This window comes from Tamandua tetradactyla, chromosome 9 (assembly GCF_023851605.1).
Source record: "Tamandua tetradactyla isolate mTamTet1 chromosome 9, mTamTet1.pri, whole genome shotgun sequence".
NCBI classification, from domain to species: Eukaryota; Metazoa; Chordata; class Mammalia; order Pilosa; family Myrmecophagidae; genus Tamandua; species Tamandua tetradactyla.
This window is the reverse complement of record NC_135335.1, coordinates 32,287,385-32,309,793: the sequence shown is the minus strand read 5'-3', so window position 1 is coordinate 32,309,793 and position 22,409 is coordinate 32,287,385. Positions and strand designations below refer to the sequence as shown.

The 22,409-nt window shown below is 43.6% G+C and overlaps 3 pseudogenes; 2 read left to right on the top strand and 1 right to left on the bottom strand.

Moving 5' to 3' along the window:
- Nucleotides 1-6,776: 6,776 nt before the first annotated feature.
- LOC143646027 (RNA-binding protein 7-like) lies at nt 6,777-9,082 on the bottom strand (annotated as a pseudogene).
- Nucleotides 7,060-8,529, top strand: LOC143646026 (GTP-binding protein 10 pseudogene; annotated as a pseudogene).
- Nucleotides 9,083-10,029: 947 nt separating the features above from the next.
- Nucleotides 10,030-10,554, top strand: LOC143646025 (farnesyl pyrophosphate synthase pseudogene; annotated as a pseudogene).
- The last annotated feature ends 11,855 nt before the right edge of the window (nt 10,555-22,409 follow it).

The window sequence follows — 22,409 nt, the reverse complement described above, 5'->3', positions numbered from 1 at the left end:
ATCAATGAGGGAGGGTAAGGAGTATGGTATGTGTGAATTTTTTTCTGTTTTTTTTTTTCTGAATTGATGCAAATGTTGTAAGAAATGATCATGATGATGAATATACAACTATATGATGATATTATGAGTTATTGATTAAATAACAAGAATGGAATGATCATATGATAAGAATGTGTGTCTATGTTGAATAATAAATAAATAAATAAATAAATAAATAAAAAGTGGCTGACATTACTTGAGGTTGAAATGCCAGAACTGCCCTAGTATAATGTAGATGAGGGGATCCAGAGGCTTAGAGAGATTGGAATGTTAGAGTGGATTTATCATACACAGCCTGCTCTTACACCCCAGGAATGTCTGGAGGATGCACCTTTTACCAGAACAGTGAGAAATAAAGTTGTGAGACTAGCACCATCATCCCTGAAGAGCTCTGTGGTTGCACTTCTATGCAGGTCAGATATTACTGTGGGAACTGTCACTGAGCTGGAATCCTTAAACTCAGTGGGGATGACTAGATCCCAAGTTGGCAAAAGCCAGGGCAGCACTTAATCACCAAAACAGGGTGGATGTGGCTATTATAACAGACAGCAAACTCAAAGCAGGAGTCAAAATAATCTAACTCACAAAGATTTGTGGCATTGGCTAGTAAACCATGGGGTACCCAGAAATACAATACATGGGCAGTCTACTAAATTCTTGGTCGAGCTGTATAAACAAAAGAGCTCTTTTGGTCAAGTAAAGAGAAGTCTAACCTGAATCACAAAAACACAGAGTCACGGCCCCTTAATCAATTTCCAGACTTTAAACAGTTTACAGACCCAGAGTACCTTGAATTGAAGGGGAAGCCAGGTCCCTTTGGGGGAGAACCCTGTTACACTGCCACAGATTTATACTGTTAATCTTCCCAAAGATTGGGTGCCTTTCCCAAAGAGACTGACGGCCTTTTACCAGGGTAACTGTGCATTGGGGAAAAAGAAATGATCATATATTTCTGGGATTATTAGACACTGGTTCAGAAGTGACATTAATTCCAGGGGACTCAAAATGTCACTCTGGTCCACCAGTCAGAGTAGGGGCTTATGGAGGCCAGATGATCGATAGAGTTTTAGCTCAGGCCTGTCTCACAGTGGGTCCAGTGCACCCCCGGACCCATTCTGTAGTTATTTCCCCAGTTCCAGAATGTATAATTGGGATAGACATACTGAGCAACTGGCAGAATCCCCACATTAGCTCTCTAACTCATGCAGTGAGGGCTAAAAAAATTATGGTGGGAAAGGCCAAGTGGAAGCCAGTAGAACTGCCCCTACCTAGCAAAATAGTAAATCAGAAGCAATACCAGATTCCTGGAGGGATTGCAGAGATTACTGCCACTCTTAAGGGCTTGAAGGATGCAGGGGTGGTGATTCCCACCACATCCCCATTCAACTCTCCTATTTGTGCAAAAAACAGGTGGGTCTTGGAGGATGACAGTGGATTATTGTAAGCTCAACCAGGTGGTAACTCCAATTGCAGCTGCTGCTCCAGATATGGTATCATTGCTTGAGCAAATCATTACATCCCCTGGTACCTGGTATGCAGCCATTGATCTGGCAAATGCTTTTTTCTCAATAAGCATTAGTAAGGACCACCAGAAACAGTTTGCTTTCAGCTGGCAAGGTCAGCAATATACTTTCACCATCCTACCTCAGGGGTATATCAATTCTCCAGCCCTATATCAAATCTTGTCTGCAGGGACCTTGATTGTTCCTCCCTCCCAGAGACATCACACTGGTCCATTATATTGATGATACCATGTTGATTGGACCTAGTGAGCAAGAAGAAGCAACTACTCTAGACTTACTGGTAAAGTATTTGCATGTCAGAATATGGGAGATAAATCCAACAGAAATACATGGCCTTTCCACCTCAGTGAAATTTCTAGGTGTCCATTGGTGTGGGGTATGTTGAGATATCCCTTCTAAGATGAAGGATAAGTTGCTGCATCTGGCCCCTCCTATGACCAAAAGTGAGGCACAATGCCTAGTTGGTCTCTACAGATTTTGGTGACAACATATTCCTCATTTGGGTGTAATACTCTGACCCATTTATCGAGGGACCAGAAAAGCTGCTAATTTTGGTTGGGGACCTGAACAAGAGGAGGCTCTGCGACAGGTCCAGGCTGCTGTACAAGCTGCTTTGCCACTTGGACCATATGATCCAGCAGATCCAATGGTGCTAGAAGTGTCAGTGGCAAATAAAGATGCTGCTTGGAGCCTCTGGCAGGCCGCTATAGGAGAATCACAATGCAGACCCTTAGGATTTTGGAGCAAAGCCTTACCATCTGCTGCAGATAACTATTCTGTTGAGAAACAGCTTTTGGCCTGCTATTGGGCCTTGGTAGACTGAATGCTTAACCTTGTGCCACCAAGTTACCATGAAACCTGAGTTGCCTATCATGAGCTGAGTGTTGACTGACCCACCAAGCCATAAAGTTGGACGTGCACAGCAGCACTCTATTGTAAAATGGAATGGTATTTATGAGATAGGGCCAGAGCAGGTCCTGAAGGCACAAATAAGTTACATGTGGAAGTTGCCCAAATGCCCAAGGTCTCCACTCCTGCCACATTACCTTCTTTTTCCAAGACCAGAGCTATGGCCTCTTGGGGAGTTCCTTACAGTGAATTGACTGAGGAAGAGAAAAGTCGGGCCTAGTTTACAGATAGCTTAGTATGATATGCAGGTACCACCTGAAAGTGGACAGCTGCAGCATACAACCCCTTTCTGGGGTGTCCTTGAAGGGGAGTGGTGAGGGAAAATCCTCCCACTGGGCAGGCCTTCGAGCAGTGCACCTGGTCGTTCATTTTGCTTGGAAGGAAAACTGGCCAGAGGTGCATTTATATACTGACTCATGGGCTGTTGCTAATGGTTTGGCTGGATGGTCAGGGAATTGGAAAGACCATAATTGGAAAATTGTTGACAAAGAGGTCTTGGGAAGAAGTATGTGGGTAGACCTTTCTGAGTGGGCTAAAAACATGATGATATTTGTGTTCCATGTGAATGCGCACCAGAGGATGACTTCAGCAGAGGAAGGTTTTAATAATCAAGTGGATAAGTTGACCCATCCTGTGGATACCGGTCAGCCTCTTTCCCCAGCAACTTCTGTCATTGCCCAGTGGGCTCATGGACAAAGTGGTCATGGTGGTAGGGATGGAGGTTATACACGGACTCAGCAACATGGACTTCCACTCACCAAGGCTGACCTGGCTACAGCCACTGCTCAGTGCCCAATCTGCCAGCAGCAGAGACCCACACTCAGCCCCCGATATGGCACCATTCCCTTAGGTGACCAGTCAGCTACATGGTGGCAAGTTGATTACATTGGACTACTCCCTTCATGGAAGGGGCAGCAATTTGTTCTAACTGGAATAGACACATACTCTGGATGTGGGTTTGCTTTCCCTGCACGCAATGCTTCTGCCAAAACTACCATCCATGGGCTTATAGAATGCCTTATCTATCATCATGGTATTCCATATAGCATTGCTTCTGATCAAGGAACACACTTCACAGCAAATGAAGTGTGGGAATGGACACATACTCATGGATTCTCTGGTCTTACAATGCTCCCCATCATCCAGAAGCTGCTGGATTGATAGAACGGTGGAATGGCCTTTTGAAAACTCAATTATGGTGCCATCTTAGTCGCAATACCTTGAAGGTCTGGGGTAATGTTCTCCAGGAAGTTGTGTATGCTCTGAATCAGCATCTGCTGTATGGTGCTGTTTCTTCCATAGCCAGGATCCATGGGTCCAGGAACCAAAAAATGAGAGTGGCACCACTCGCTATTACCCCTAGTGATCCATTAAGAAACTTTTTGCTTCCTGCCTGTGACCCTGAGCTCTAATGGTTTATAGGTTTTAGTTCCAAGACACCAGGAGAAACAACAATGATTCCATTTGTTCTAGTTTGCTAGTTGCCAGAATGCAACACATCAGAGACTGATTGGCTTTTAATAAAAGGGGATTTATTTCATTAGCTCTTCATAGGAAAGGCAGCTAACTTTCAACTGAGGTTCTTTCTTACATGGGAAGGCACAAGGTGATCTCTGCTGGCCTTCTCTACAGGCCTCTGGGTTCCAACAACTTCCCTCAGGGTGATTTCTTTCTGCATCTCCAAAGCCTGGGCTGAGCTGCGAGTGCTGAGATGAGGTATGCTGAGCTGCTTGGGCTGTGCTTCGTTGAGCTCTCTCATTTAAGCACCAGCCAACTAAATCAATCATCATTCATTGCAGCAGGCACACCTCCTAGCCAACTGCAGATGTAATCAGAAACAGATGACGTTCACATACCATTGGCTCATGTCCACAGTAACAGAACTAGGTGCCTTCACCTGGTCAAGTAGACAACTGAATCCAGCTACCACATGTCCACTGCTTGTCAACTTGGCAACTACATGCATCACCTTAAATAGTATTAAGGTGCAAAAAATTCTCTTCTGGCTGTGGACCTGTAAATCTCAAAACAAGTGTCTGGTGCCAATATGCAAAGGAGGGACAGTCAAAGGATCCATAGGGAGAAACTGGAAGGAAAATCGGCAGGGCAATACCATTGGATTTCAAAGTCTGAACGTCATTTATCCTTCAGCTTTAGAAAGTGGCAGTCCCACCCTATCCAAGGGTCTATGCAGTGGCCTCTTTCCAAATCAACCTCAGGGAACACTGAGGAGACCACCTTTTTCTCGGCTCCACTCTCTCCAGGCATTGGGGCCACCCCTGGGCTCTCTTCCATTTCTGGGGCACACACTCAACCCCTCCATGTGGTGGCAGCCAGGCTCCCCCTCAGTCCCCAAGGAGCATGCTATACTTTTCCAAGGCCTGAGGCTGCACAACTCTTCCCCTGCAATGAAAGGGGAGACTCATCCTCTGCCCTCAGGGCAAACCCACCTCTCCATGTATATGGGTTGGTCCACTCTCCTGGTCAAGGTTTCTTGGCTCCAGACCCGAGCTTCCATGGTTCTCACCCTGCAAACTCCAATTTGTCCCTTTTGTGTCCCCCTATGTCCAGACTGGCAATGGTTCCATTTACTCCAACAGTCTCTTCAAGCACTCCAGGAATTCTCCATCATTTTTTTCACAGTTCCTCCAAAATCTTCCCCTTAGCCATCCAAAAAACCGTTCCAACATATCTGGTATTTGCAAATTGCAGCAGTACCCCCTCTCCAGTACCAAAATCTGTTCTAGTTTGCTAGCAGCACACCAGAGACATATTGGCTTTTAATAAAAGGGGTTTTATTTCATTAGTTCTTTAGAGGAAAGGCAGCTAACGTTCAACTGAGCTTCTTTCTTTTGTGGGAAGGCACAGGATGGTCTCTGCTGGCCTTCTCTCTAGGCCTCTGGGTTCCAACTTTCCCCCGGGTGATTTCTTTCTGCATCTCCAAAGGCCTGGGCTGAGCTGCAAGTGCTGAGATGAGGTATGCTGAGCTGCTTGGGCTGTGCTACATTGTGCCCTCTCATTTAAGCACCAGCCAATTAAGTCAAACCATTCATTGCCACAGGCAGCCTCCTAGCCGACTGCAGATGTAATCAGCAACAGATGAGCTTCATGTACCATTGGCTCATGTCCACAGCAACAGAACTAGATGCCTTCACCTGGCCAAGTTGACAACTAAATCTAACTACCACACCATTGAACTGGAATCTAAGACTGCCACTTGGTCACTTTGGGCTACTCATGCCCTTGGATCAACAATCCAAGAAGGGGATTACATTACTGGCTGGGGTGACTGACCCTGACTATCAGGGAGAAATAGGACTGCAACTACACAATGGAGGTAAGGAAGAGTTTTCCTGGAATATAGGAGATCCCCTAGGGTGTCTTTTAGTACTACCAAGCCCTGCAACAACCCAATCCCAGCAGGACTACCAATGGCTCTGAAACTTCAGGAATGAAGGTTTGGGTCACCCCACCAGGCAAGGAACCATGGCCTGCTGAAGTGCTTGCTGAGGGTAAAGGGAACCTGGAATGGGTAGTGGAAGAAGGTAGTGATAAATATGAACTACAACCATGTGATCAGTTATAGAAACAAGGATTGTAATGCTGTTTTGTTCATGTTATACTATTTAAGTTGTAAGATATCAAGTTTACCCAACTACTTGCACCCTATTCTGGAGAGATTGAATGTGTTTCTTGTTATATGCAGGGCAGTTAAGTATTGTTAGGTGAGAAAAAAATCTGTGTTTTCTATTTAGAAATTAGGTATGGTTTAAGGTGATGAGTATAGCTGCCAAGTTGACAAGGGGTGGACTGTCACGGTCAGGTTCATGCGTCAACTTGGCCAGGTGGTAGTGACCTATTTGTCTGGTTGGGCAAGTGGTGGCCTGTCTTTTGCTATGAGGTCATTTCAAAGAATTACATCATAATCACGTTGGCTACATCCACAGCTGATTCCATTTGCAATCAGCCAAGGGGAGTGTCTTTTTTAATGAGTGATGCTTAATCTAATCACTGGAAGTCTTTTAAGGAAGATTCAGAAGAGACAGGCTTTCTTCCTGCTTTGGCTGGCGAGCCTCTCCTGTGAAGTTTGTCCAGACCCTCCATCAGAGTCATCAGCTTCACAGCCTGCCCTACAGATTTTGGACTTTATGTTCCCATGATTACGTGAGACACTTTTATAAATTTTGTATTTACAAATATTTCCTGTTGATTCTGTTTCTCTAGAGAACCCTAACTATTACACCAACCTAGACAAAAGGGCCTAAAATGATCCCATAAAAAAAGGAAATGTTCTTTTAATACTTGTTAGTGTCGAGATGAGTGCCATTTTCCATCTCGACTATCATTTCTTCTGTTATCATAATCATGGCTCCAGCCATCGTGATTTCTAGCTTCATAAAAAAAATCACCTCTGCTTCCTCTGCAGTCATGTTCAGAACCATGATGGGTGTTACGCCATTCACAGCTAGAATGTCTCTCTGCTGGGTAGGGATGAGAATTCTGCCTGACTTTATGTTGTGACGGTGATGTATCTTGGCACCTCTGAGAGCTTGGAGACTGGTTATAAGAATGATTATGGGGAGTGGCCAGCAGTGACGTGCAAAAGGCTGCGCGGTCCCTCGGTTCCCAGAGCTTCCACAGGAGGGAACCGTGGCTTAGAGCACTCATGGTGCGCTGCAGTTGTCCGCTGTTCAGAAAGTATGGAAACTTCATTGATAACCTCAGACTCTTCACTAAGGGAGGAAGTGGTGGAACGGGTTATCCTCGATTAGGTGGAGAAGGTGGAAAAGGTGGTGATGTCTGGGTTGTAGCTAAAAAAAAATGACTTTACAACAACTTAAAGACAAATATCCTCAAAAACGGTTTGTGGCTGGAGGAGGAATAGATAGTCGGGTTAGTGCATTGAAAGGCTCCAAAGGAAAAGATTGTGAAATACCTGTACCTGTTGGTATTTCTGTAACTGATGAAAATGGCAAAATTATAGGAGAACTCAATAAAGAGAAAGAAAGAATTTTGGTGGCTGAAGGAGGTCTTGGTGGCAGATTACTTACAAATTTCTTACCATTGAAAGGCCAGAAACGAATAATTCACCTTGATCTAAAACTTATAGCTGACATAGGCCTAGTGGGATTCCCAAATGCTGGAAAATCCTCTTTACTAAGTCAGATTTCTCATGCAAAACCTGTGAATGCAGATTATGCCTTTACAACCTTAAAGCCTGAACTTGGAAAGATTATGTACCAGGATTTCAAACAGATATCAGTAGCTGATCTTCCGGGACTAATAGAAGGAGCGCATATGAACAAAGGAATGGGCCACAAATTCCTCAAGCATATGGAAAGAACTAGACAACTACTTTTTGTTGTTGATATTTCTGGATTTCAGCTTTCTACCCAAACACAGTACAGAACTGCTTTTGAAACCATAATACTGCTTACAAAAGAATTGGAGTTGTATAAACAGGAACTTCAGACAAAACCTGCACTATTGGCAGTTAATAAAATGGATTTGCCAGGTGCCCAAGATAAATTACATGAACTGATGTACCAACTCCAGAATCCTAAAGATTTCCTGCAGTTATTTGAAACAAACATGATTCCAGAGAGGATTATGAAACTCCAACATATCATCCCGATCTCTGCAATTACCAGAGAAGGAATTGAAGAATTAAAGAACTGTATAAGAAAATCACTGGATGAACAAGACAATCAGGAAAAGAATGCACACCATCAGAATCAGTTGCTTAACTTAAGGATTTCCAATGCAGTATCTTATAGTGAACCACCATCAAAGCATGCTATTCCTAGCTCTTAAATGGATATAATTTAAATCTGTTAAAAATGTTATGGATTCCTTTGTATTAATTTCGAAGTTTTTCACAGGCATGTAAGTATTTTTTTTAATATGATTACTAATCTTTTGGTACATGCAACATCTATGATAACTTTTAACCTATTCTTTTGTCTTTAAGGGAATTAACAGAGAAAGTAAAATGATAGTTTGTAAATTTATAATCAGTCCACTCACTAACTACCTGTAATAAAATCATCCTCTGACATGCCTTTAAAAAAAAGAATGATTATGGGACTGAACTGTTGGGGAAAATCCTGACTGATCCCAATGTGGAGAACCAAATTTCCTACCATATGGCACCTGCCTCAAAGCACTGTTCATCACGGCGTGTCTCTGAAAATTTCCTGGAGAAAAGAAAGATCTCTGAACTATCTGTGTTGATGAAGTCATGTTATCCACAGTCCTTTCATACCTGCTGCTAGGAGATATAGAGGTAGGACTCGAGTTTCCACTGTGATGCTGGGAATATAACAAACTGAAGTCCTTAGAGGCATGGCTACTTCCTCATCTAAATTGAATTTTGATGGGCCTTCCAAAAAGTTTAATTCCATTAAGTAGATTCATTACATAAAGAACAGATAGTGTTTGAAATTCATAAATGCAAACTGCTTCAGTTGACTATCCTTATCTTCTGGAATTTTTACTTTTATTACTGGCCCAGCCTGGTGAAAAAGCTCGAAAAGGAGTTCCTCTGTCACTTTAGTTTCAAGGTTGCCTACAAAGAGAGTGCGATCCACTTCAGCGGCCACTGCCCCCATCTCAGTGTCTCCCCCTCCCTAATGAGACTGAGGGGTCGTCGCCCAGGCACCCACTGCCCCATGTTTATTTTTAAATTAACCCATACCAAAGTTCAAGGTTTGAAATCACTGCCCTGACAGAGAAGGCTTCCAGGTCAAGACAGGGGCAACGTGGGCTGGGGTGAGGGCAGTTGGTGCTCAAAGGTGTAGGGCTTCCACATCATCTCAGCATGGATGGTTTAAAGGCTGGTATTTCAGTTTTTTCATGCTGCTGAAATGCAATATGCCAGAAATGGGTTGGCTTTTATAAAGGGAATTTATTAAGTTACAAGTTTACAGTTCTAAGGCCATAAAAATGTCCAAACTAAAGCATCCAGATAAAGATACCTCAACCCAAGAAAGGCGAATCTCCAAGCCAAAACCAGCATCCAGGAACATAGCACTTCGCTCCTCCCTCGGAATAAATGAAGACAAGAAATCTGATGTTTATGCCCAAGAAAAGCAGAATTTCATCCAGCACTTCTCCCAGGTTCTCAAGGTGCTGACCGAGGATGAGATGGGGCACCCAGAGACAGGAAATGCTATTGCCCTGCTCAAAGAGATCCTGGAGTACAATGCCATTGGAGGCAAGTAAATTGGGGTTTGACAGTGCTGGCAGTTTTCCAGGAGCTGGAGGAGCCAAAGAAGCAGGCTGCTGATAGTCTCCAGCGGGCCCGGACTATGGGCTGATGTGTGGAACTGCTCCAAGCTTTTTTTCTGGTGTCAGACATCATGGATTCATTCTCCACCTGACGGGGAGAGCCCCACTGGTATCAGGAGCCAGGCATAGGTTTGACTTTTTCTTTTTTGTTTTGCATGGGCAGGCACTGGGAATCAAACCCAGGTCTCCAGCGTGGCAGGCAAGAATTCTGCCTGAGCCACTGTCGCACCACCCACCAGGCATACGTTTGGATGCCATTAATGACACCATGTTGCTGGAAGCAGATATTGACCATCTGCTGAAGCTCTGCTGCCAGGAGCTGCCCTATTATCTGAACCTGCTCGAGCTGCCTCTGCAGGTTTGCTATCAGACTCTGGACCTCATCACAGCCCCCCAGGGCAATGTGGATCTTTGCAGATTCATTGAAAAGAGGTACAAATCCATTGTCAAGTACAAGACAGCTTTCTACTCCTTCTACCTTCCAGTAGCTGCCGTGATGTATATGTTGGGCACTGATGGGGAGAAGGAACATGCCAATGCCGAGAAGATCCTTCTGGAGATGGAAGAGTTCCTTCAGATTCAGGATGATTACCTTGACCTTTTGGGGGACCCCAGTGCCAACGTTGGCACTGACATCCAAGACAACAAGAGCAGCTGGCTGGTGGCTCAGTGTCTGCAGCAGGCCTCTCCGGAACAGCGCCAGATCCTGCAGAATTACCGGCAGGAGGCTGAGAATGTGGCCCAGGTGAAGGCACTACACAAGGAGCGGGAGCTGCCAGCTGTCTTTATGTAGCACAAGGAAGACAGTTACAGCCGCCTTCTGGGTCTCATTGAACAGCACTCTGAGCCCCTGCCCCCCAATTATCTTCTTGGGGCTGTTGCACAAGATCTGCAAGCAGAAAATGTGACCAAGAGACTGTGAGGGTGGGGAGAGGGAGGCTCTTAAATTCATCTGTCCATAAAAAAGAAAAAAGAAAAGAAAGACTGATCTGGGAAGGCACGTGGAGGGTGTGTTTTCTTTCTAGCATCTCCAAATGTCTCTGCCTGTGACAGCTCTGAAACTTTTTCCAAAACGGTTCTCTCTTAAAGGGCTTGTTCTAGTTTGTTAGCTGCCAGGATGCAACACACCAGAGATGGATTGGCTTTCAATAAAAGGGGGTTTATTTAGTTAACGTGGAGGAAAGGCAGCTAAGTTTCAACTGAGGTTCTTTTCTTACATGGGAAGGCACAGGGAGATCTCTACTGGCCTTTTCTCCAGGTCTCTGGGTTCCAACAGCTTTCCCTGGGGTGATTCCTTTCTGCATCTCCAAAGACCTGGGCTGAGCTGCAAGTGCTGAGATGAGGTATGCTGAGCTGCTTGGTCTGTGCTAAGTTGAGCTCTCTCATTTAAGCACCAGCCAATTAAATCAAACATCATTCATTGCAGCAGGCACGCCTCCTAGCCAACTGCAGATGTAATCAGCAACAGATGAGGCTCACATGCCATTGGCTCATGTTCACAGCAATAGTTCTAGGCATCTTCACCTGGCCAAGTTGATACCTGAATCTAACTACCACAGGACTCCAGTAAGCAACTCCACCTTGAATGGTGGAGACACATCTCCATGGAAGCCACCTAATCAAAAGGTCCCACCCACAATTGGGTGGGTCACATCTCCATGGAAGCAACTTAGTTAAAAGTTCCCATCTTGAACTCACTGCCCTCCCCCCCTACATGGGACATGACTCCCAAGGGCATAAATCTCCCTGGCAACATGGGATAGAAATCCCAGGATAAGCCAGGACCCAGCATCAAGGGATTGAGAAACCCTTCTTGACCAAAAGGGGGAAGAGAGAAATGAGACAAAATAAAGTTTCAGTGGCTGAGAGATTTCAAACAGAGTCAAGAAGGTATCCTGGAGGTTATTCTTATCCAGTAGCCTTGATTCTTGAAGGCAATTATAAAAAAATATAACTTTTACAATGTGATGTATGATTGTGAAACCTTGTGTCTGATGCTCCTTTTAGCTGGGAGCGATAAGCTATATGGACAGATGAGTAAAAAAAAAAAGAATAAAAAATAAATAATAGTCTCCCTAGCAGCATGGAGATGACTCCCAGGGATGAGTCCGGCCCTGGCATCATGGGATCAACAATTCCATCCTAACCAAAAGAGAAAAAAGAAGTGTATCAAATAAGGTATCAGTGGCTGAGAGAGTTCAAACAGAGTCGAGAGATCCCTCTTATGCAAGCTTCAGGTAGACATTGCTACCAATCATAACTTGCCAAACCCCAACCAAAACCACCCCAGCCAATCTTAAAGAACACCTAGGACAATATATAAGATTGTACAAAGGTTCCACGCACTAGAGTAACTTTCCAGAAACCTAAAACCTCCAGATGGGTCCTGAAACCTAGAGGGTCCAGCCTCTCCAGAACATCAGCTAGTTCCGTCCTCTACCCCATATTATGGACAGCTCCTTTCAACATGAAGAAGTTAGAATGGACGCAGCCCAAATACCCCTAAAGAGTGGGAGAAAGATCAAAGGTGATGGTGGAGTTACACAGAGAAGGTCGGGTTTAACAAACAAGTATGATTGCTGAATCATTATATTGATATTTCTTTTAGTCTCCAGTATCTTAGAGCAGCTAGAAGTAAAAACTTAAAAGTGTGGAATTGGAACCCATACCAAACTCTGAAATTTGTTCTACAACTAATTGTTGTGCTGTGCTTTGAAATACATTGCTTTTTTGTATATATGTTATTTTTCATGCAAAAAAAAGAGAAAAAAGTCAATTGTGATAAGAAAAAAAATATTTATTCATTCTAGCCTTCAATGTTCTGGAGCAACTAGAAAGAAAAACCTGAGAGGATGGTATGGTAGCCCATGTCAAACTCTGAGATCTGTCCTGTAACTACTTGCTAAAGAATGCTTTGAAAACTATTGCTTTTTTCTTTCTTTGCTTTATATATACGTTATATTATACATTTTTTTAAAAGTTATAAATAAAATAATAGGGGTGATAAGGGGTAAAATAAATTAGGTAGGTGGAAACACTAGTGGTCAATGAGAGGGAGGGGTAAGGGGTATGGGATGTATGATTTTATTTTTCTTGTTATTTCTTTTTCTGGAGTGAACCAAATATTCTAAAAATAATCATGGTGATGATACACAACTTTGTGATGAGATTGTGAGCCACTGATTGTACACTATGTATGGAATGTATGTGTGTGAAGATTGGTCAATAAAAATATTAAAAAAGAAGAATTCTAAAAAAAAAATCCCGGAGCCCGGGAAGATGACGCTTCCCGTGTGGCGGTGTCTGTGGTTCGGCCTGTGCGGCCTCCTAGTGGGACAGGCGGAGGCCCCGAGCCCGGTGGAGCCGCTGGAGCGGAGCCGGCCGTATGCGGTGCTACGCGGGCAGAACCTGGGGTTCATGGGACCCATTTTCAGCATCCTGCTGGTGACCATGATCTTTATGGAATTTTGCGTCTACAAGTCCATTCGGCGTCGGTGACAGCCAAACAAGCATGTTCTTCTGCAAGCATTTGGGAACAGGATAAGTTTTATTGCACATTGGCCAGTGGAGAAGTTGAAATGAGAACTTCCCTGCTTGAAAATGACATTTGGTCTGAACAGTTGGTAAACTAACGGTTTAGAAAAACCATCTAGTAGCAATTATGTTTTCCTAACACTGTAATGCAAAGAATTGACCAGTCTGTTCTTCATTGTTTCTTTTTATACCTGGCTGTACTTGTTAAAAGTAAGATCTGAAGTGCCAAGGTTCAGTGGAATGACGAAGTGCTCATGAGAAAAATGTGTGAACATGGGAACCTGTGTTTGTAAGAACTACTCTGGGAAGGACTAATAACTAATGTTTGAAAGTGTTAAGAAGTGGAAGACTTACCATGTAGATTCCCTGTTTAAGAATCATTTAGTCACAAGAGAGTAAGGATCACAAATATGTTTAATTAAACACAGTTGCCCTAAGAGTGCTCTGGCTGAAAATCAGTGCCAGCTATGGGGAACCTTCACTGCCCTGCTGCACTCCGCTCTGGCCTGGGCTGTGCACTCCCTGTTGAAGCATAGACGGTATTGCCATGAGCACCCTAGGGCTAGAGAGCTCTGGGGTTGTACCCGAACTGTCACTGATGAGCCCATCTGAGAAAGAACTGCTTCCTGCACAAACACTACCTCCCTCTACTGCAGTTAAGTCTTTCCAGCCCACGGCCTAAAAGTGTAGTAGCTTTTCAGATTTGGATTTAAAAGAGTCTGAGCAGAAACTCCTTTCAGCCCTGGGTATGAAGGGCTCAGCTAAGGGAAGTGTGTGTTCACCATGCATGGCAGGGTGGCAGATGGGTATATGTTTACACAAATCTAATTTCAACTTTGAAAATGCTGCTTTTAGTTTTGCACTGTTATTGAACTGGATTTTCCCCCAATTGAAATGATGCTTTTGTACTTCTTACAAAGTGGTTGTCAGTATTTATTTTAAAGGTGCTATATTTAATTTTGTCTGTTACTAAACTGAAATGCTTATCTTGTGCTCCTTACGAGCACAGAATTGTTTGTTAATAGTCTGCTCTTAATATGAAATAATTGGTGTGGGATCCTCTGTTAGACTTCAGGATTTCATTTGTAATCCTATAACATTGAGCCACTGAAATGTTCACTGTTGTGCATTTGAGCAAAATGTCAATTAAAATCATAAAAAAAAAAAATCCCACCTTACAATATTGAATCAGGATTAAAGAACATGGCTTCTCTGGGGTACACAACAGTTTCAGATCAGCACAGCTAGCAAAGCCAGAAGTAGAGGAAAGTGGGCTTCTGTTTCGGTCGTGCGTTGCCATGTAACAAACTAGCCCAGAACTTGGTGGCTTAAAACAACCATCATTTATTATATCTTACACTCTTATGGGTCAGCTGGTCCCGTCTGGCTCACCCACTGGGCTGCACTCATCCAAAGCATTTGGAGAGTTGGAAGGTCCAATGGCCTCCCTCACCTGCCTGGCAGCTGGTGCTGGCTGTTGGCCAGAGTACCTCGGCCCCCTCCATGTATCCCTGTATCCTCCAGGAGGCTAGAGAAAGCCCCAAGTTGCCTTCTCACATGGCATTCTCCGGCCAGGGCTCCAAAGTGAAAGACAGAAGCTGCAGGCATTTGGAGACTCAACCTTGGAACTGGCACAAGCATCACGGCCTCCCTGGAGCAAGTCACAAGACCAGCCCAGATACAGGGGGATGGAGAAATAGACTCTGCCTCTTGGTGGGAGGAAAGGCAACGTCACATTACAAAAGGGCAAACATCCAGGGGTGGGAGGACAGTGTGGCCATCACTGCTTCTTTCTTCTTCCCAGCATGGGGGAGCCCCAAAGCTTCCCCGGGATCCCCAGAGGATCCTCTCAAGTTCCTCTGAGACCCTGGCCGTTGAAAGGGCACTGGGGAACAGCTACGCCTGCCTTCTTTCCATCCCTACCTTAGCCAAAGCAGGACCCTCATCTTTATAACAGTTTTATTGAGGTATAGTTCACATATCATAAAATTCACCCCTTTCAAGTGTACAACTTGACGATTTTTGGTAACTTCACTGAATGGTGCAATCATCACCACAAATCAATCTCAGAATATTGTCAGCCTCCCAAAAGAGGCACATTTAAATCTAATTTACATTCCCACCCCAAGTCCCAGGCAGTCATTAGCAATCTATTTTCTCTATATACAAATTTGTCTTTTCTGGATATTTCCTATACATGGAATCATATAATGTGGTCTTTTGTAGCATTAAACTTCTTCCTCTTAGTAGTTTGATCTTTTTATTGCTGACCACTATTCCTTTGCAAGTTATACCACACTTTTTCTCTGTTCATCACTTCATAGACATTTAAAATTCATGTGCAAATCTTTGCATTTCCATTTCTCTTGGATCGATATGGAGAAGTGGAATTGCTAGTTTGTATGGTAATTTTATGTCTAACTCTTTTAGAAACTACCAACCTGTCTTCCAAAACAGCTGTGCCATTTTATATTCCCATCAGCAGTGTGTCTGTTTATCCACATCCTTGTCAACACTTGTTATTGTCTGTCTTATTTATTAAAGCCATCCCAGTGGGTGTGAAGCATTATCTCATTGTGGTTTTAATCTGTATTTCCCTAGTGACTACATGATCTTGAGCATCTTCTCAGGTGTTTATTGGCCATTTATATGTCTTCCTTGGAGAAGCGTCTGTTTGCATCTTTTGCCCATTTAAAAAATTATCTCCTTCTTATTGACTTGTAAGAGCTCTTTGTAAATTCTAAATACAAGTCCCTTATTGGAAATTGTTTTGCAAACATTTTCTCCCAGTCTCCTGCTTTTCTTCATGGAGTCTTTTGAAAGGGAAAAATTTCAAATTTTGATGAGGTCCAATGCATCAATCTTTTCTTTTATGAGCTGCAATTTCAGTGTCATAATCTAAGAAATAGTTGCCTAACTGAAGGCACATTTTCAAACCTTGGCATTTGAACCCTAAGCAAATCCACTAGCCAAGATTCCTAACAGTCCAAAAGCTTTATGACAGTGAAAATGAGGGTTCAAGGACATTGCCAGAACTTCTGGGGGCTGTAGAGAAGGACACAAACCTTCTGGGGAAAGAAAACTGGCAATATCTAGAGCTTACACAATCTTCATATACTTTGACTATTAATAAATTACTCCAGAAATAGAACAAACTATTTACAGCATTGTGTAAACAGAGAAATGCCGAAAACCATCTTGTTGTACATCTACGAAGACGATTAAGCCTGCAATGATTCAGGCATAAAAGGAAGGGCAGACTCTATAAGCCAACTCAGCAGGTGAACTCACTGCCCTCCCAGAGGTTTAATTCACCCTGGCAATGTGGGGCCTGACTCCTGGGGATTCACCAGGACCCGGCATCGTGGGAATGAGAAAGCCCTCTTGACCAAAAGGGGGAAGAGATGAGACAAAGTGTCAGTGGCTGAGAGATTCCAAACAGAGTCGAGAGGTTATCCTGGGGGTTATTCTTATGCATTATATAGATATCCCCTTTTTAGTGTATGGTGTATTGGAGTGGCTGAAGGGAAGTACCTGAAACTGCCAAACTGTGTTCCAGTAGCCTTGATTCTTGAAGACGATTGTAAAAAGATATAAGTTTTACAATGTGACTGTGTGACTGTGAAAACCTTGTGTGTGATTCTCCTTTTATCTATGGTATGGACAGATGAGTAAAAAAAAAAAAAGGATAAAAATAAATAAATAATAGAGGGCGATAAAGGGTAAAAATTGGATAGATTTAAATACTCTGGGTCAATGAGAGGGACGGGTAAGGGGCATGGGATGGATGAGTTCTTTTTTTTTTCTTTTGATTTCTTTTTCTGGAGTGATGCAAATGTTCTAAAAATGATCATGGTGATGAATACACATTATATGATGATATTGTGAGCCACTGATTGTATAATATGGTTAGACAGTACGTGTGTGGATATTTCTCAGTAAAAATATTTTTTTAAAAAAAACAGAGGGCAGGGCAGGCCACAGTAGCTCAGCAGGCAGAGTTCTCGCCTGTCATGCCGGAGACCCGGGTTCAATTCCCAGTGCCTGCCCATGCCAAAAATATAGGGGGGTGAGGGCAGAAGAGCTTTCAGGAACAATGTCTGCACAGACAAGTTCATGACCACGAACCTGCATATTAAGTATGGCTAATGTGCAAAAAAAGATCCCACTGTAGCATTTCAACTGCATTTTTAACGTCAAGTTTAATAAGGTACAATTTCCATGCTGTAACTTCGCCCTTTTTAAGTGTACTGTTGAGAATTTTGACAGACATATATGATCTTGTAAACCACCGGCCCCGTCAAGGTACAGGCTATTTCCATCACCCCCAATAAAGTTCTTTCATGACCAAATGCACAGAAAACTTCTGGAGATAAATATTCCACGCTGCGGAACCCCTCTGGCTGGAGCAATGGTGGATGCTTTTTGCTTTTTGGGACTTTTCTGGACTTTTGAAAGACACTTGAAACAAAACACTTTGGGAAACCGGGCAAACGATACTGAACTGACTTCAGAAAATAATTTATTGGCCAGGGTGCCTCTTCTACCCACCCTGCACAGACCCACGCCCATCCCCCCAGCTCATACAAAAGAACCCAGGGAGACCTCAGAGTTTGCTCACTTTGAACCTCAAACAAAAACCTTGTGGATCCAACTGGAATTATTTCAGAGGCGCCTGGTAACACTGCCCAGCCAGCCAGACAAGCCTGACAGTCACCATTATAAATCCTGACTTCCCTGGCCATGTGGCCCCACCGAGCTGTGGGGGGCAGGTGGGGGGGGGGGTCGCAGCAGAGGTCTGGGCAACGGCTCTGCAGTGAGATATTTAAAGGCTTTCTTTTCAATATTGGCTGGCCCAGGAAAGTTACTACTCAAAGGATTTGTTCTCCAAAGGCAGTTGCCAGCTGCAGCAATGGAGTGGGGGTGGGGGGCGTGTGTATGAGCTTTGCAGTCTTGCCTGGGTTACCAGCTCCCAGCATCATGAGAAATAAAATTGAATTCATCTGCAGAGCTGAGACTTGAAAGTCTAGAGGCAAGTTGCAGAATCCTATTTTAAACCAACAGGCAGTGGGGACCCCAGCCATGGAGTTTCCAAAGGGTCATGCTGGGGGTATAAGCAGCTATACCCCCATATTTGGAGCCTCGCCAACCCCAAATCACTGGGCCAAAGGACACATGCCCGCTGATGCCCACCAGGGGTAGTTTTCCCTACTAAAGCTGTGAGTTCACTTCTACAAAGGTGTGTTCATGATAGCCAAAATGGTGAGTGCCTAGTTTTGTGCCAGGCCCCCTACTGAGCACCTGGGAGAAAAAGGCCTGGTCCCTGGCCTTGAGAAGCTCAGACCTGACTAGAGCTCCCAAAACTACAGGACAATGTGGTGCCATGGCTGCTTTGGAAAAATGCATGCACTCCATATCAAGTATAAGCAGGAAAACATCTGGAAGGCAACACACTACCCTTCTAACCACGGCATCCTGTGGGGTGGCAGTTGGGATGGAAGCAGAAATGCCCTTCTTTGGTGTGCCATACACTGCAGTAGGTGAACAAGACGGGCAAATGCCCTTACCCTTTTGGGGTTACAGTCTGATCTAGGGAGACAGACAAACACCTCTAAGGAAAGATATAGTACATTGGGAGGTGCTGAGGGCAGCTCCATAGCAGAACACCTCACTGAACAGGTGAAATTGCAGCAAAGGGCTCAAATGAAGTGAAGGGGTGGGTTAGAAACAGGGGGTGGAAGCAAGTGCAAAGGCCCTAAGGTAGAAGCAAGTTACCAAGGGAGCGAGGGAGAAAGTGGAGGCAGATAAGTCTGAGAGGATGGGTGGGGCCGATGCAGCCTGGGACAGGCCTTGGGGATCACACTGCGGACTCTGACTTCGACTTGCATGCGAGGGGAATCATTATGGGTCCTGAGAAGGGGAGGAATACGGTCTGACTTAAGGTTTACCAGATCCCTCTGGCTGCTGGATTGAGAACAGACCAGAATCTCAAGGGCAGTGCTCGAGAGACAGCTGTTGCAATAACCCAGGTGATATGCTGGGGCCTCAAAGCAGGAATAATGGAACAGGGAGAAAGAGTCAATTTAGCATATATTTTAAAGGTGGAGCCTGCCAGATTGGGTGTGGGATGTGAAAGCAAGAGAGGGTCTGGAGATGCTGTAAACCAAGAGAGACGAGGCCGAGGAGCAGGAATCCAGAATTGAGAACATCTGTATGACTTTATGCAACAAGTAACACAGGAAAAACACTGCTAGTGGGAGTGGAAACGGGGCAGCTGCTTTGGAAAGCTGTCTGGCAGTTCCTCAAAGGGCTAAACATAGAGTTACCGCGTGACCCAGCAATTCCACTCCTAGGTAGGTGCCCAAGAGAAATGAAAACACACATGCACACAAAACCATGTTCTGGATGTTCACAGCAGCATTCTTCCTAATTGTCAAAATGTGAAAACAATCCAAGTGTACATCAACTGATGAACGGATAAAGAAAATATGGTCCATCCACATAACGGAATATCATTTAGCCATAAAAGGGAATGAAGTACTGATCCAGGTGGCAACATGGACAAACCTCGAAAACATTATGTAAGTGAAAGAAGCCAGTGACAAAAGACCACATGCTTATATGATTCCACGTGTACGAAATGTCCAGAAGAAGTAAATCCTATCGGAAAGTAAGTGATTGCCTATGGCTGGGAGGATGGGAGGTGGGAAGATGGAGCAGGGATAGGGAATGACTAGTAGCTAGTACAGGTTTCTTCTGGGGGTAAGGAAAATGTTCCAAAATGTGGTGTTGGTTGCACAACACTATGCATGTACTAAAAATCATCGATTATATGCAAGCTTCAGCCAGATATTGCAAATTGCCACAGTATGCCAAGCCCTAACCAATGACATTCCTGAAAATCCTAAAGAATACCCTGGGCTCTAGCTAAGACACTATAAAAGTTTTTCCTAGAAAGTTTATTTTTTCAGAAACTTAAGGCCACGGATTGTTCCTATGCCAGATAAGCCCTGAAACCTAGAGATACCAGGCTCTCCAAGAACATCAACCAGTTTCATTCCTCTACCCATAAGGTCAACACCCCTTTCCAGCATGAAAAAGTTAAAATGGTCATTGACCATTTAGATGTCGCTAAAGAGTGAGAGAATGATCAAATGAGAGGGAGGAAGTATAACTGAGAAATTAGGATTAACAAATGATAATGGCTACTGACTCATTTTAGAGAGATTTCTTTTTAGTTCCTGGTGCATTAGAATAGCTAGAAGGGAACAGCTGAAATTGCTGAACTGTAATCCAGTAGGCTTGAACTTTGATAATTGTATAACTATAAAGCTTTCATCGTGTGACCATGTGATTGTAAAAACCTCGTGACTGACATTCCCTTTGGCCAACATATGGGGAGATGAGTAATGAAATAAAGACAAAAAGGAGTTAAAAAAATGATTGACTTGTGTACCTTATACAGGTAATCTTTACAGTAAACAAATTATATATATGTGTGTTTTTAATAAGTGCATTCTTCCCTAAAAAAAGAAATACATGAAAGCCTAACTTTTTCAAAAAGGAAACATTACAGAAATGGCTAAAGGTCCTTTAGAAATCCTAACCCTGGAAATAACCACTACCTCAGTTTGTGAATCATTCCATTTTTTTCTATTCATTTACATACATGTATCCTTGCACAAAATATTGTTCTGTGTGGCTTAATTTTTCTCATTACCCATTAAATATTAACATTGTACATAATATGCTGCAAATTGCTTTTTATCTTTATCCTTTTTTGGTGACTTCTCCTGGTTGATACATATGTCGTAAGGTTCCGTGCTCTCCCTTAACTGCAGTATGGAACATTCGAAAATTCTTTCCTCCTTATCCTACCAATGAACACCAGATTGTTTGGAAGTTTTCTCTCCAATGGTTATATTGGAGAGAATATAATACAAAATTTTCCACTTTAGCTGCTTTCATGTACACAATTCAGTGGTGTTAATTACATTCACAATATTGTGCTATCATCACCAACATCTATTACCAAAACTTTACCATCAACCCAAATAGAAAGCATGCACTCCCCATTTCCCTACCTCCATACTGATCCCTGGTAACCTATATTCCAGTTTCTGACTCTGCAAATTTGCTTCTTTTAATTATTTCATATCAACAAGACCATAAATATTTGTCCTTTTGTGTCTGGCTTATTTCATGCAACATGATATCTTCCAGGTTCATCCATGTTGTCACATGTATCAGAACCTCATTCCTTTTTTACAACTGAATTATATTTCACTAATGGTATGCATATACCCTGTTTTGTTTATACATTCATCAATTCACAGACACTTGGGTTGCTTCTACCTTTTGGCATTGTGAATAATTTCACTATGAACACCAGCGTGCAAACATCTATTCATGTCCCTGCTTTCAGATTCTTTGCGGTGTATGCCTAGAAGAGGAATTGCCAGATTATGTGGGAATTCTATGTTTAACTTTCTGAGGAACCACCAAACTGTTTTCCATAGTGCCTGTGCCTATAGAATTGTATTGCTTTTTCAAATTTCAGAATGGCACATTTTAAAATCAGGGAGTTATACACTATGCGAGATTCTGTCCGCTGAACACCCGAGAGCTATTAGAGAGACCGGGTCTGGCACCTAATTCTTCCAAGTCTGCCTCTCGTTTGCCCTGGCTGAGTCTCTCTCAGGGAAGTCAATGGAACAGGAGAACCCTCCCCAGTGCAGGTAACATATGCACCACCTCTTTGCACCTCTCGTGAAAAAGAAAGGGAAAACAGCCTAGCACACATCTAAGAAGCTGGTTTTACTTTTCCTTCCAGGAAATGTATTCTAAGGCACCAGAGAGAAGTGTTGGCCCAACATCAATATCAGCCTAATCCCCGCGAGGGGATATGACTCAGGTCCCTTTGCCAGCTCTCCATCCCTTAGCATTAAGGGGGAGCACGCCACTTTCCGCGGAGTCCCATCCCCACCCCACACCTACACAGGGCTTAGAGAGCAGAGGGTCCCCTCCAATAGGTTTCTTACCACCGGGGTGTCCCTATCCTAATCCTTTTGCCTCTCCAAGTCTCAGTTTCCTCTTTGGCTCTCTTTACCAAGT